The sequence below is a fragment of the Mastigoproctus giganteus genome, chromosome 13, assembly GCF_048544385.1.
Source record: "Mastigoproctus giganteus isolate SK-2022 chromosome 13, ASM4854438v1, whole genome shotgun sequence".
NCBI classification, from domain to species: Eukaryota; Metazoa; Arthropoda; class Arachnida; order Uropygi; family Thelyphonidae; genus Mastigoproctus; species Mastigoproctus giganteus.
In genome coordinates this window covers 62,993,092-63,006,969 of record NC_143587.1, presented here as the reverse complement: position 1 = coordinate 63,006,969, position 13,878 = coordinate 62,993,092, and the positions used below count along the sequence as shown (strand labels likewise).

At 39.7% G+C, this 13,878-nt stretch overlaps 1 protein-coding gene across 1 annotated transcript in view; it reads right to left on the bottom strand.

The window, feature by feature from the left end:
* Positions 1–13,878, bottom strand: part of Nep3 (M13 family metallopeptidase neprilysin 3) — a 353,718-nt gene that overhangs the window by 107,796 nt on the left and 232,044 nt on the right. The gene's annotated exons all lie outside the window — the stretch shown is intronic.

The following is a 13,878-nucleotide window of genomic DNA, read 5'->3' as shown; positions in this document are numbered from 1 at the left end:
TGACTGGAACTTGTGGGTTGGTCACTCACACCCTAGCATGACTTTTGTGGATTTATTGGATGACCCTTTTCTACAGCAACATGTTCGAAAGGCAACCAGAGGGAGTAATCTTGATCTGATTATCAGCAGTGATTATTAATACATTAAGAATTTGCAGATAATGGAAGCGCTCGGTGACAGTGATAACAGTGTACTGATGTGGATTTTACTTAAAGATGTAACTACCATCCAGGGTAAAGGGAAGGGCTTTTGCTTTCGTAAAGATGACTACATTGGTCTCAGGCAGTTTTTAAATTATATACAGTGGGATCAACTGATGATGTTGCCAACAGTGAATTCTAAATGGAAAGCCTTCAGAGCCTTAATCTGGAAGTTACCAGGCTTTTAATACCAACTAAAAAATACTGTTCAAGGCCTAAATGGATGTCAGATGAATTATCGAGGCTTATGGCAGGAAAAAAAAACATGCATGGGATGCACACAAATTAGCAGACAACACAGAAACCGTTGGCAGATATAAGCCTAGTCTGTAGTAGTAGTATTGGCATGTGATGCAAGAAAGCAAGTGTATGAGCTTATGCAGCATCAGCCAAAAAAAAAAATCACACCATTCCCTCCAAATGCTTGTCCTATTCTACATCTGTCCTTTCTTAATTTGAATTTATGCACCCTTAGGTTCGTAATCTGAACAAGTGGAAGGATCCCATCAGAATTCAGTGTGCTCAACCCATTCAAGGCCTTATACACCTCAATCAGATCACCGCGCAGGTGCCTAGTCTCCAGCCACTGCAATTTGCAGAACTTAAGCCTCTCTTGGTAAGAGGATCCCCTTCGTTCCCCTCACCAATCTTGTTGCCCTTCTCTGTACATGCTCAAGTAAATCTACATCCTTCCTAAAATGAGGCCTCCAGACCTGTACGCAGTACTCAAGGCATGGCCTGACCATTGCCTTATACAGAGGGATAATCATCTCCTTTTCCCTGCTAGCAAAATTCCTATATATCATTGACAAAACCTCATGACCTGCCCTGGCAGCCCGTCTGCATTGCTCAGAAAACTTCATATCACACTGCACAATTACTCCCAGGTCTTTTTCATTTTCTACCACCTTAAGTGTAGTACCACACAGTTGGTACGTTTCTCTGGGGTTACTTCTACGCATATGCAGTACTTTGCATTTGTCAAGGTTAAACTTCAGTTGCCACTTCTTAGCCCATCTGCCCAAATTATCTAGATCCTGTGGCAGCAGCACACTGCCATTACTGTCATTAACAACCCTGCCAACCTTTGTATTATCTGCAAACTTCGACGTTAAGCCTGATATACCTTCATCAATATCATTGATAAATATACAAAACAATAGTGGACCCAACACCGAACTCTGTGGGACTCCACTAATAACATTAGTCCACGAAGAGCAGCACCCACTGATTACCACCCTCTGTCCCCTCCCACTTAACCATCCTTTTATCCATTGTAGCAACTTACCCTTAATACCATTCTGCTCCAATTTGTACAATAGTCTTTCATGCGCAACAGTGTCAAAAGCTTTCCTGAAATCCAAATATATGATATCAAAATTATTTTTTGCATCCAGTTCCTTTGTAACCACATCATAATATCCTATCAAATTTGTCAGACAAGACTTTCCCTTAACAAACCCATGCTGTGTCTGAATTATTGCTGCAGTCTTGTCTAGATGATCCTGCAATGCATCTTTAACCAGTGACTCCATTATTTTCCCCGGAACAGAATTTAAACTAACTGGTCTGTAATTACTCGTGTCACCCTTCGATCCCCCTTTGTGAATTGGGGATACATTTGCACATCTCCAGTCTGTGGGACCCTCCCCTGAGTCCATGGATGCTCTCATAATTATGGCCAAGGGTTTGCTTAGTTGCTTTTCCGCCTCCTTTAATATAACTGGATAGATCCCATCCACCCGAGATGCTTTTCTTTTTGTTTTTCTTTTCTTTTCTGTTTAAGTTTGTTTTGTTTTTGTTTTGTTTTGTTTTGTTTTTGTTTTGTTTTGTTTTTCTTTTCTTTTCTGTTTAACTTCAACAATTTCTCCTCCATTTGCTCTCAGTTATTACAAAATCATTAAGTATCCTGCTACAATTTGATAACCTGCTGCCATTTTCAAACTTTAATAATTCCTCATGTGTGAATGTAGATGCAAAATACTCATTCAGTTTGTTTGCTATCTGAGCAGGATCATCAACAGTCGAACCATCGATGTCAAGTGGACCAATCAGATTCATCCCCTTCCTTTTAGAGTTTATATAAGTAAAGAAATCCTTGCTGTTTTTCTTAGCATCTTTTGCCAAAGATTTCTCGTAATCTGCTTTCGCTTGCCTAACCTCCTTTGTGACTGATTACAGACTAGCTTATATCTGCCATAGGAACTTTAGAAGGAAAGGGATGAATCAGATTAGTCCACTTAACAGAGATGGTTTGAATATTGATGATCGTGCTCAGGTAGCTGATAAACTGAATGAGTATTTTGCATGTACATTCACACATGAGTTATTCAAGAAGGGAAATGCCAGAAGTTTATCAAACTCTAACAGGGAGCTAGGTGATTTTGTAATAAATGAAAGCAAAGTGGAGGAGAAATTGTTGAATTGAAACATAAGGAAGGCACCTGTGATGGATGGGATCTATCCAGTTAGCGTACGGAGGCAGCAAAGGAAGTAAGCAAACCCTTAGCCATAATTACGAGAGCTCCCTTAGACTCGGAGGAGGTCCCCATGGACTGGAGGTGTGCAATTGTATCCGCAATTCACAAATGGGATTCACAAAAGGTGACACAATTAACTATAGACATGTTAGTTTAACTTGTGTTCCTGGGAAAATAATGGAGTCACTGGTTAAAGAAGCATTGCAGGATCATCTAGACAAGACTGCAGTAGTAGTTAAGACACAGCATGGGTTTGTCAAAGGGAGGTCTTGTTTGACCAATTTTATTGGATACTATGATTGGGTCACAAAGGAAATGGATGCAAAAAATAATTATGATATCATATACTTGGATTTAAGGAAAGCTTTTGATACTGTTGCACACGGAAGAATGCTGTACAAATTGGAGTGGTATGGCATTAAGGGCAAGTTGTTACAATGGATAAAGGGATGGTTGAGTGGGAGATGAAAGAGAGTGGTAATCAATGGACACTGTTCTTCATGGATTAAGATTAGTGGAGTTCCCCAGGGTTTGGTGATGGGCCCATTGTTGTTTTATGTATTCATCAATGATATTGATGGAGGTATATCAGGCTTAATGTCCTAGTTTGCAGATGATAAAAAGGTTGGCAGGATTGCTTACGACAATAAAGACAGTATGCTACTCCAACTGGATCCAGATAAGTTGGAAAAATGGGCTGAGAAGTGGCAATTGAAGTTTAACAGTGACAAATGCAAAGTACTGCATATGGGTAGCAATAACCCAAGAGAAACATACCAACTGTGTTGTACTACACTCAGCAAAGTGGAGAGAGTGAAAAAAGACCTGGGGGTAATTGTGCAGCCAGATATGAAGTTTGCTGAGCAGTGCAGAAAGGCTGCCAGAGCAGGTCATGGAGTTTTGTCAATGATATATAGGAATTCTGCTAGCAAGGACCAGGTGATTATCCAGTTATACAAGATAACGGTCAGGCCACACCTTGAATATTGTGTACAGGTCTGGAGGCTTCATTTTAGGAAGGATGTAGAATTGCTAGAACGAGTATAAAGAAGGGCAACAAGATTGGTGAGGAGAACGAAGGGGTGCTTGTACCAAGACAGTCTTAAGTTCTGGAAATTGCAGAGCCTGGAGACTAGGCACATGCAAGGTGATCTGATTGAGGTGTATAAGGCCTTGAATGGTTTGAGCAAGCTCATTGCTGATGGGGATTCTTCCTCTTGCTGAGATTAAGAACATGAGGGGCCATAGATTCAAATTGAGGAAAGACAGTTGTAGAATAGATATGCGGAAATTGACCTTTAGTCAGCTGGTAGTTGATTGCTGGAACAGACTTCCATCTTTTGTTGTGGAAGTTGATTGCTTAAATGAATTTAAGGCTGAGCTGGACAAGCGTTTGGAGTGAATAGATGAGTGAAATGTGAGGTTTTTTTTTTTTATTTTTGGCTGATGCTACATAAGCTTGTTTTCTTGAACAGTTTGTATCAACTAATGCTAATCTATCCCAGGACTGCTCATAATATGCCTTAGCTTGTCCTTTGTGACTTGATTGTAGACTAGTTTATATCAATCCAATCCAACCTATGCCAATCTACAATGCAGGATCAAAGGGAGCTATTTGTTTTGTTTGTTTGTTTTGTTTTTAGGAGCATTAGCAACTAAGGCCATATTGCTCCGGGAAATGCGGTGGTCATTCCCTGACCTTTCCGCATCTTCCGTATTTGGTGGTGACGGGCTCGAACCCTGGTCTAATCAAGAAGCGTGTGCTACGCACTGCTGCTCCTTCCCACCTGGCTACGGAGCCACAGGTAATTACAGACCTGTTAGTTTAACTTCTGTTCCAAGGAAATTAATAGAGACACTGGTTAAAGAAGCATTGCAGGATCATCTAGATAAGACTTCAGTGATAGTTCGGACACAGCATGAGTTTGTTAAGGGGAAGTCTTGACTGACCAATTTGATTGGATACTATGATGTGGTCACAAAGAAACTGAATGTCAAAAATAATTTTGGTATCATATACTTGGATTTCAGGAAGGCTTTTGATACTGTTGCAAATAGAAGACTGCTGTACAAATTGGAGAGGTATGGCATTAAGGGTAAGTTGCTACAATGGATAAAGGGATGGTTGAGTGGGAGATGGCAGAGAGTGATAATCAATGGATGCTGCTCTTCATGGACAAATGTAATTAGTGGAGTTCCCCAGGGTTCGGTGCTGGTCCCACTGTTGTTTTCTGTATTCATTAATGATATTGATGATGGTATATCAGGCTTAATGTCCAAGTTTGCAGATGATACAAAGGTCAGCAGGTTTGTTAATGACAGTATGCTGCTGCAACAGGATCTAGAAAAGTTGAGCAGATGAGCTGAGAGTTGGCAACTAAAGTTTAACATTGACATATGTAAAGTACTGCATATGGGAAGCAGTAATCCCAGAGTAACTTATCAACTGTGTGGTACTACACTGACAGTGGTAGAGAGTGAAAGGACACAGGGGTAATTGTGCAGGCAGAAATGAAGTTTTCTGAGCAGTGCAGATTGTCTGCAAGAGTAGCTCCTGGTGTCTTGTGTCAATGATACATAGGAATTTTTCTAGCAGCGATAAGGAGGTGATTATCCCCTTGTATAAGGCAATGGTCAGGCCACACCTTGAGTACTGTATACAGGTCTGGAGGCCTCATTTTAAGAGGGATGTAGAGCTGTTGGAACGAGTACAGAGAAGGGCAACAAGATTAGTGAATAGAACAAAGGGTTACTCTTACGAAGAAAGGCTTAAGTTTTGCAAATTACAGTATCTGGAGACTAGGCACCTGTGAGGTGATCTGATTAAGGTGTATAAAGCCTTGAATGGTTTGAGCATGCTCAATGCTGATGTGACTCTTCCTCTTGCTGAGATTAAGAACCTGAGGGGGCATAGATTCAAATCGAGGAAAGACAGTTGTAGAATATATGTTGGAAATTTGCCTTTAGCCAGCAGGTGGTTGATTAGTGGAACAGACTTACATCTTTTGTTGTGGAAGTTGATAAATTTAAGGCTAAATAAATAGATAGCCTAAATAAATTTAAGGCTGTGCTGGACAGGCATTTGGAAAGAGTCGATTGGTGAAATGAGAAGGGCGTGTTTTTTTTTTTTTTTTTTTTGGCTGATGCTATATAAGCTTGCTTTCTTGTATCATGTGCCTTTGCTAATGCTACCATAGGCTTCTCTGTTTCCTGACAATTTATCTGCATCTGTTTATTTTATTCTCTGCCACGAATCTCATCAGTTCTTCTGACATATGTTTACATCTAAGCCTCAAACAGTATCTCTTTTCGGTATAAAAAGCCTTTTAGCTTCTATAATTACATCCCTGAATGCTTGGCACCTCCGTAGCCAGGTGACATGAGCAGCAGTGCGTAGCACACACGCTTCTTGATTAGACCGGGGTTCGAGCCCGTGACCACCAAATATGGAGGATGTGGAAAGGTCGAGGAATGACCACTGCATATCCCCGGAGCAATATGGTCTTAGTTGCTAATGCTCCTAAAAACCAAATAACAACAACCCTGAATGCTTTCTATTTAAAATTTGCTATCAATTTCATCAGTTGGTCCCACTACACTGAATTTAAAAAATGTGTGAGACTACTGTAGTCACCTTTACAAAAGCAAAACACTTTGCTCTTACATCTTTAAATAAATCCCACATCAATACACTATGATCACTGCTACCTATTGAGTCTTTAATCTACAGATTCTTAATGCACGAAGGGACACTGCTGATAATCAAATCTGTACAGTTATTCATTATATTCATTACAGTCACTGGGCTTATAACATACTTCTACTCTCATTTTTGTATTCCTTGTACTTATTAGCATTTGCATTAGTAGAGGCATTTGATGCAAGAAAGCAAGCTTATGCAGCATCAGCCAAAAAAAAAAAAAAGTGAAAAAAATAAATAAAAAATAACCACTTCCACTTCATCTCTCTGTTCGTTCGAAATACCTGTCCAGCTGAGCCTTAAACTTATTTAGCCTATCAACTTCCACGACAAGGGATGGAAGTCTGTTCCACCTACCAACCACCCGCTGGCTAAAGGCAAATTTCCTCACATCTATCCTACATCTGTCTTTCCTCAATTTGAACTTATGCCCTCTCAGGTGATTATTCTGAGCAAGAGGAATAATCCCATCAGCATTGAGCATGCTCAAACCATTCAAGGCTTTGTACACCTCTATCAGATCACCTCGCTGGTGCCTAGTCTCCAGACACTGTAAGTCGCAAAACTTAAGCCTTTCTTCATAAGAGCACCCCTTTGTTCCATTCACTAATCTTGTTGCTCTTCTCTGTACTCGTTCCAGCAGCTCTACATCCTTCTTGAAATGAGGCCTCCAGGCCTCTATACAGTACTCTAGGTGTGGCCTGACCATTGCCTTATACAAGGGAATAATCACTTCCTTATCCCTGCTAGAAAAATTCCTATATATCATTGACAATACACCATGAGCTACTCTTGCAGCCTGTCTGCACTGCTCATAGAACTTCATATCTGCCTGCACAACCACCCCCAGGTCCCTTTCATTCTCTACCACTGTCAGTGTAGTACCACAGAGTTGATACGTTGCTCTGGGGTTGCTGTTTCCCATATGTAGTACTTTACATTTGTCAATGTTAAACTTCATTTGCCACCTCTCAGCCCATCTGCTCAACCTTTCCAGATCCTGTTGCAGCAGCATAGTGTCAGTAGTGTCCTTGACAACCCTGCCAACCTTCGTATCGTCTGCAAACTTGGACATTAAGCTTGATATACCATCATCAATATCATTTATAAATATAGAGAACAATAAAGGACCCAATACTGAACCCTGAGGAACTCCACCAATAACATTAGTCCACGAGGAGCAGTGTCCATTGATTACCACTCTCTGTCTTCTCCCCCTCAACCACCCCTTTATCCATAGCAGCAATTTGCCTCCAATGCCACACTGCTCCAATTTGTGCAGCAGTCTTCCATGTGCAACAGTATCAAAAGCCTTTCTAAGATCCAAGTATATAATATCAAAGTTATTCCCTGCATCCTTTTGTGACTGCATCATAGTATCCAATCAAATTGGTCAGGCAAGACTTCCCCTTAACAAAACAATGCTGTGTCCGAGCTATAACTGAAGTCTTGTCTAGATGATTCTGCAGTGCTTCTTTAACCAGTGCTTCCATTAATTTTCCGGGAACAGAAGTTAAACTCACAGGTCTATAATTACTTGTGTCAGCCTTTGCTCCTCCCTTGTGAATTGGGGTCACATTTGCACATCTCCAGTCCATGGGTACCTCCCCTGATTCCAAGGAAGCTCTCATAATTATGGCTAAGGGTTTGCTTACTTCCTTTGCTGCCTCCTTTAATATAACTGGATAGATCCCATCCACCCCAGGTGCCTTTCTTGTGTTTATCTTCAACAATTTCTCCTCCACTTTACTCTCAGTTATTACAAGATTCTGTAGCTTACTGCTAGAGTTGAATACACCTCTGGCATTCCCCTCGCTGAATAACTCCTCATGTGTGAATATCGATGCAAAATATTCATTTAGTTTGTTAGCTACCTGAGCAGGGTCATCAACAGTTGACCCATCGATATCAAGTGGACCGATCTGATTCATCCCCTTCCTTCTAGAGTTTACATAAGTAAAGAACTCTTTGCTGTTTTTCTTCGCATCCCTTGCCAAGGATCTCTCGTAATCTGCCTTTGCCTGCCTAACCTCCTTTGTAACTTGGTTACAGATCAACTTGTATCTATCATAGGCTTCTGCGTCACGTGTTAATTTGTATGTATCCCATGCATTTTTCTTCTCTGCCATATGCCTCATTAGTTCATCTGACATCCATTTAGGCCTAAACCTTGAACAATATTTCTTAGTTGGTATGTAAAGCCTAGTAGCTTGCAAGATAAGTTCTTTGAATGCTTCCCATTTTTAATTTTCTGTTGGTAACATCATCAGTTGATCCCACTGTATAGAATTTAAATACTGTCTCAGTCCATCGTAGTCGCCTTTACGAAAGCAATACCCCTTCCCTTTACCCCTAATGGTAGTTACCTCTCTGAGTAACTCCCACTTCAGAACACTATGATCTCTGCCACCTAGTGGTTCATTTACTGCAGATTCTTAATGCATGAAGAATCACTACTGATAATCAGATCAAGAGTATTACTCCCTCTAGTTGCCTCCCGAACATGCTGATGTAGAAAACAATCATCCAATAAATCCACAAAAGCCTTGCTAGTGTGTGAATGACCAGCCCCCAAATTCCAGTCAATATCTGGGAAATTAAAATCCCCCATTAAAAGACTCTCGGATTTACTGGCCCACTCTATTTCTCTGTACAGTTTCTTATTATACTCATCAGAGTCATTAGGTCTATAGCACACGCCTACTCTCAATTTTGATCTCCCAATGCTTATGTCACACCAAACTGACTCGACACTGCACTGTCCAGCGATGTCGACTGGCTTCACTTCCTTGGATTTTATGTGTTTCTTAACTAATAGCATAACCCCTCCTCCCTTCCTATCCTGTCTATCCTTTCTGTAGACATTGTACTCCCCAAATTCCAGTTCTGCATTCCTTATATCTGTGTGATACCACGTCTCTGAAATCCCAACAATATCTGCCTTTGATGTTTTGAGCAATAACTGAAATTCATCAAATTTATTTACTAAACTCCTAGCATTGGTGTACACGCAAGTATACATGCACCTGCTCTTCCTCTTAGCCACCGTAACACAACCCATGTGTTTACTTGTACTCCCATGATTCCCAGCAGTCTCTGTTATATCCTGCATCCTATTTTCCAGGCTGCTGCTCATTCCAATAGAAACAGTGCAAGAATCACTTTCTCCTCTGCCAGTGGCTACTGTTAATCTATTATTCCTTGTATCCCCCCAATCTAGCAGTTTTCCGACCCACCTAACACTGCCTTGATAGCATCAGCAAACATTCTTGCACCCTTTCTATTTAAGTGTATCCGATCCCTGTAGCAGTCTCTCCTGTTAATAAGTACAGACCAGGCTGAAAAACATTCTATCCCTTGAGCCCTGCACAATCTTTCCAGGGCCGAATTGATCGACAGGGCTCTTATCATATACTCCCTCCTATCGTGTCTGGGCAGAATTGCAGACACTTTCAAATTCAACCCTAATTCACGGCTTTTTTTCATCAGTGACCTGTACTTGTTAAGTAATTCCGCCAGTCTCCTACTCTTAATATCATTAGTGCCAACGTGTACAACTATATCACCTTTTGTGCCCTTAAAAGATGATATGTCACACAAAACTGACTTAACATTGCACTGGCCAAATGTGCCAACTGGATGAACTACCTAAAATTTTATGTGCTTCTTAACTGAGAGTGTAACCCCTCCCAATCTCTCCTGTCCTGTCTTTCCTTTCTGTACACAACACACTCCCCTGTGTTCAAATTCTGCATCATCCAGATATTAAATCTGAATGACACCACATCTTCAATATACCCACAATGTCTGCATCTGATAACTTGACAGTACTTCAAATTCATCAAATTTATTTACAATGATCCTAGCATTAGTGTACATGCAAGTATGCATGCACCTGTTTTCACTCTTAGTAACCCTAATACAGCCCATGTATTTGCTTGTTCCATGAGAACCTCCAGCAAGCCTTGAAATCCTTAACACCTTCTTTTAAAAATACAACAATAGTAATAACTTTGTAAATTAACAAAAAAGATGAGAGGTGATGTAAAGAATCATTAAAGTTACTGAACACATTCAGCTCTCAAGGTAGGTAACATCAACATTAAAGCTTAACCCTTTCACAAGTGAGTTCTGGACAACGTGTTGACTACCTTGCGGTTAGTTTTTTCAATGAATTCAGAAATTTTGTAAATTTGAAAGCTGTGTAACATAAATGTTTTTAAATATTATACTTTGTTTATTTTCTCTTTACAGTCAAACAGTAGGGTAAGATTACTATCAAAAATATAAAGATCAAATTTTGTAAAAAAAAAAATAATAATAAAAAGTTAAAAAAAAAATAAAAACTAATATAAAAACTAAATAACTAGATTTTACTTTTTTTTTTGTTCTATAATATCCACCACATTTATATATGTATGTATTACTTTATTCAGTTTCATCTCTGGCTCTGAAACTGAAGAAATTCCAGATAATTTTTTTCAATTTTTATCTTGTATAAAATTCTCTTATATAAACCCATATCATCTCAATACTTGCTGAAAGAGTAGTAGTAGTGGCATGTGATGCAAGAAAGAAAATGTATGAGCTTATGCAGCATCAGCCAAAAAAAAAAAAAATAAATAATCACACCAAAAAAAAAAAAAAAAAAAACCACACCATTCCCTCCAAATGCCTGTCCAGTTCCTCCTTAAATTTATTCAACCTATCAACTTCCACAACGACAGATGGAAGTTTGTTCCAGCAATTAACCACCCGCTGGCTAAAGGCAAATTTCCGCACATCTACTCTACATCTGTCCGCACATCTACACTACATCTGTACTGATGCTCAGGGTTTGGTGCTGGGCCCATTGTTGTTTTCTGTATTTATCAATGATATTGACGAAGTTATATCAGGGTTAATGTCCAAGTGTGCAGATGATACAAAGGTTGGAAGGGTTGATAATGACTGTACACTACTGCAAAAGGATCTAGAAAAGTTGAGCAGATGGGCTGAGAGGTGGCAACTGAAGTTTAACACAGACAAATGTAAAGTACAGTCAGTCCTCATATAGCACGATAGTTCTAGAAACCCTCGTGCAATGCAAAATCATGCAATATAAATAACAGGTCCTATGGGAAAAATAGGGTGAGGTGCCGACCACTCAAGATTGAACACACATTTGTAACCAAACACAATAAATAATCGTAATAAAAATACGTATTTTGTTAAGACTATTACATAATAAAATATTGCTAATGCTTTTGCTTCTACTGTAAGCAAACTTGTTCTTTGTTTGATCTTCCAACCATACAGATGACAGCCATTCCATCTCTTCCAATTCTCTGTCTTGATCTAATGGATTTTGTTACACTTTGAGTTGTTTCTGCTATGAAAGTTTTTATTTTCTCTGCATTCTTTCTAATTCTCGGTGTTGCCTCATTTATGCCTGTAGCACGTGCAATATCACATGGTCTTTCATTTCATTCAAAGTGTTTCGCAATTTTATATTTTTTCTCTATCGACAGAGGTGGACTGGCCATAAGCATTATGGGGGAAAAGACAGTGGGCTGGAGGCCAGAAGATGACGCAGGCCAGTGTGATTTTGGCCATAAACGCTAGTATGAGGCCACTACAAATTTTCCTGGGTAAGAATTTTTGACCCAGTCTGCCTCTGTCTATCGATAATGCTTTTCTTTTTTTTTCCTCTGAATCTGTAGTGTCTTCACCAGGACGCTTCCTTTTCACATCTTTTAAGTACTTTACTCATTTTTAGAGAATAAATCACAATTACAAAATGAGGAGGCATGCTTGATACACATAAACAAAGCTGCGCACGTGCAGCAACTGAATAAACAACACCATAAAGGCAGAGATACACTATTAACACCTCACATTTTACTACCATAAAACAATAAAAACAACTTCCAGTTGTGTTTCTGCTAGTGGAATCTGTTATAAACTGGTAGTAAACTCGATCTAATTGCATTTGCGATAATACCGATAGCTGAAATTGTGTGGGTTTTTACGTTTTGGCGAAATGTGTTTCCCCTTCACTGATATAAAAAACAAATACATTTTCAGAATCTTCCCGTGTTGCGTTTATATGGGGCGATTCCACGTTCGACTGCCATTTCTTGTAAACACAAAGGCGAATCGTGCATAAGTGAATTCAGTTTGTGTTATATACAATATCGTTCCCCTATTTATAAATCGTGTATGATCAAATTCGTGTAGTGTAAACACGTGTTATACGAGGACTGACTGTTGTACTGCATATGGGTAGCAGTAACCCCAGATTAATGTATCAACTGTGTACTACATTCAGGGCAGTGGAGAATAAAAAAAGACCTCAGGGTGCAGTCAGATGTAAAGTTTTCTGAGTAGTGCAGACAGGCTGCAAGAGTAGCATAGCTCATGGTATCATGTCAATGATCAGGAATTTTGCTAGCAGGGATAAGAAGGTGATTATCCCCTTGTAAAAGGCAATGGTCGGGCCACACCTTGAGTATTGCATATACAGGTCTGGAGGCCTTATTTCAGGAAGGATGTAGAGCTGCTGGAATGAGTACAGAGAAGGGCAATGAGATTGGTGGATGAAACAAAGGGTTGCTCTTACCAATAAAGGCTTAAGTTCTGCAAATTGCAGCATCTGAGGACTAGGCACCTCTTAGGTGATCTAATCGAGGTGTATAAACCCTTGAATGGTTTGAGCAAGCTCAATGTTTATGGGTTTTTCCTCTTGCTCAGATTACTCACCTGAGGGGACAAATTCAAATTGAGGAAAGACAATTGTAGAATAGATGTGCAGAAATTTGCCTTTCAACAAGTTCAATGCAAATTTTAAAAAAAATTGAAAGGAGGGGAAGTCTTTTTTCGAAATTTGCATTAAACTTGTTTTAATTTGTTAATTGCTTTTTAATTAATTTTATTTTATGTTCGTTTATTTGCTGGAGAGTCATTAGGAAGTGTTCTATATAACATATTGATGTAAATTCTCTTATTCTTTAGGACATCATATTGTATGATCTCCTACTCTTAATATAAGGACGGACACGGCAATGGAGATATCCTGCTTTGGCAGATGTTAGTGGATGGATGAGCTAAAAGTGAGGATTATGCTCCTAGTTGGAACTAGAATAGCATCTTTCCGAGTCATGATCCTCCTTGCTTGTATGACTCTCTGTTCACCTAGCTCTTTCATGATTTCCTCCTCTGATACTGTTAATAAATCCCATTCGGAAATTACTCCCTTTGAGGAGTTTAGGGTGGCATGAGAAGTAACTTTTATTGGCTGTCCGCCAAAAGTGGTCAGCTTTAACAACTTTGCAGAATGCTGGGATCTCGTAGTCTCTACCAGATCTCCAGACTGGAGACGCCTTACTGCTTTTAGTGAACCTGCGGCAGACTCAATGCATTTCTGCACAAGAAATGGGGACAGTTGCCTCAGAGGCCTCATGGTCTGAGAGAGAGTGAAGTATGAGCAATGTTGGTAACTCCTCTTGAGGGTCTGTTT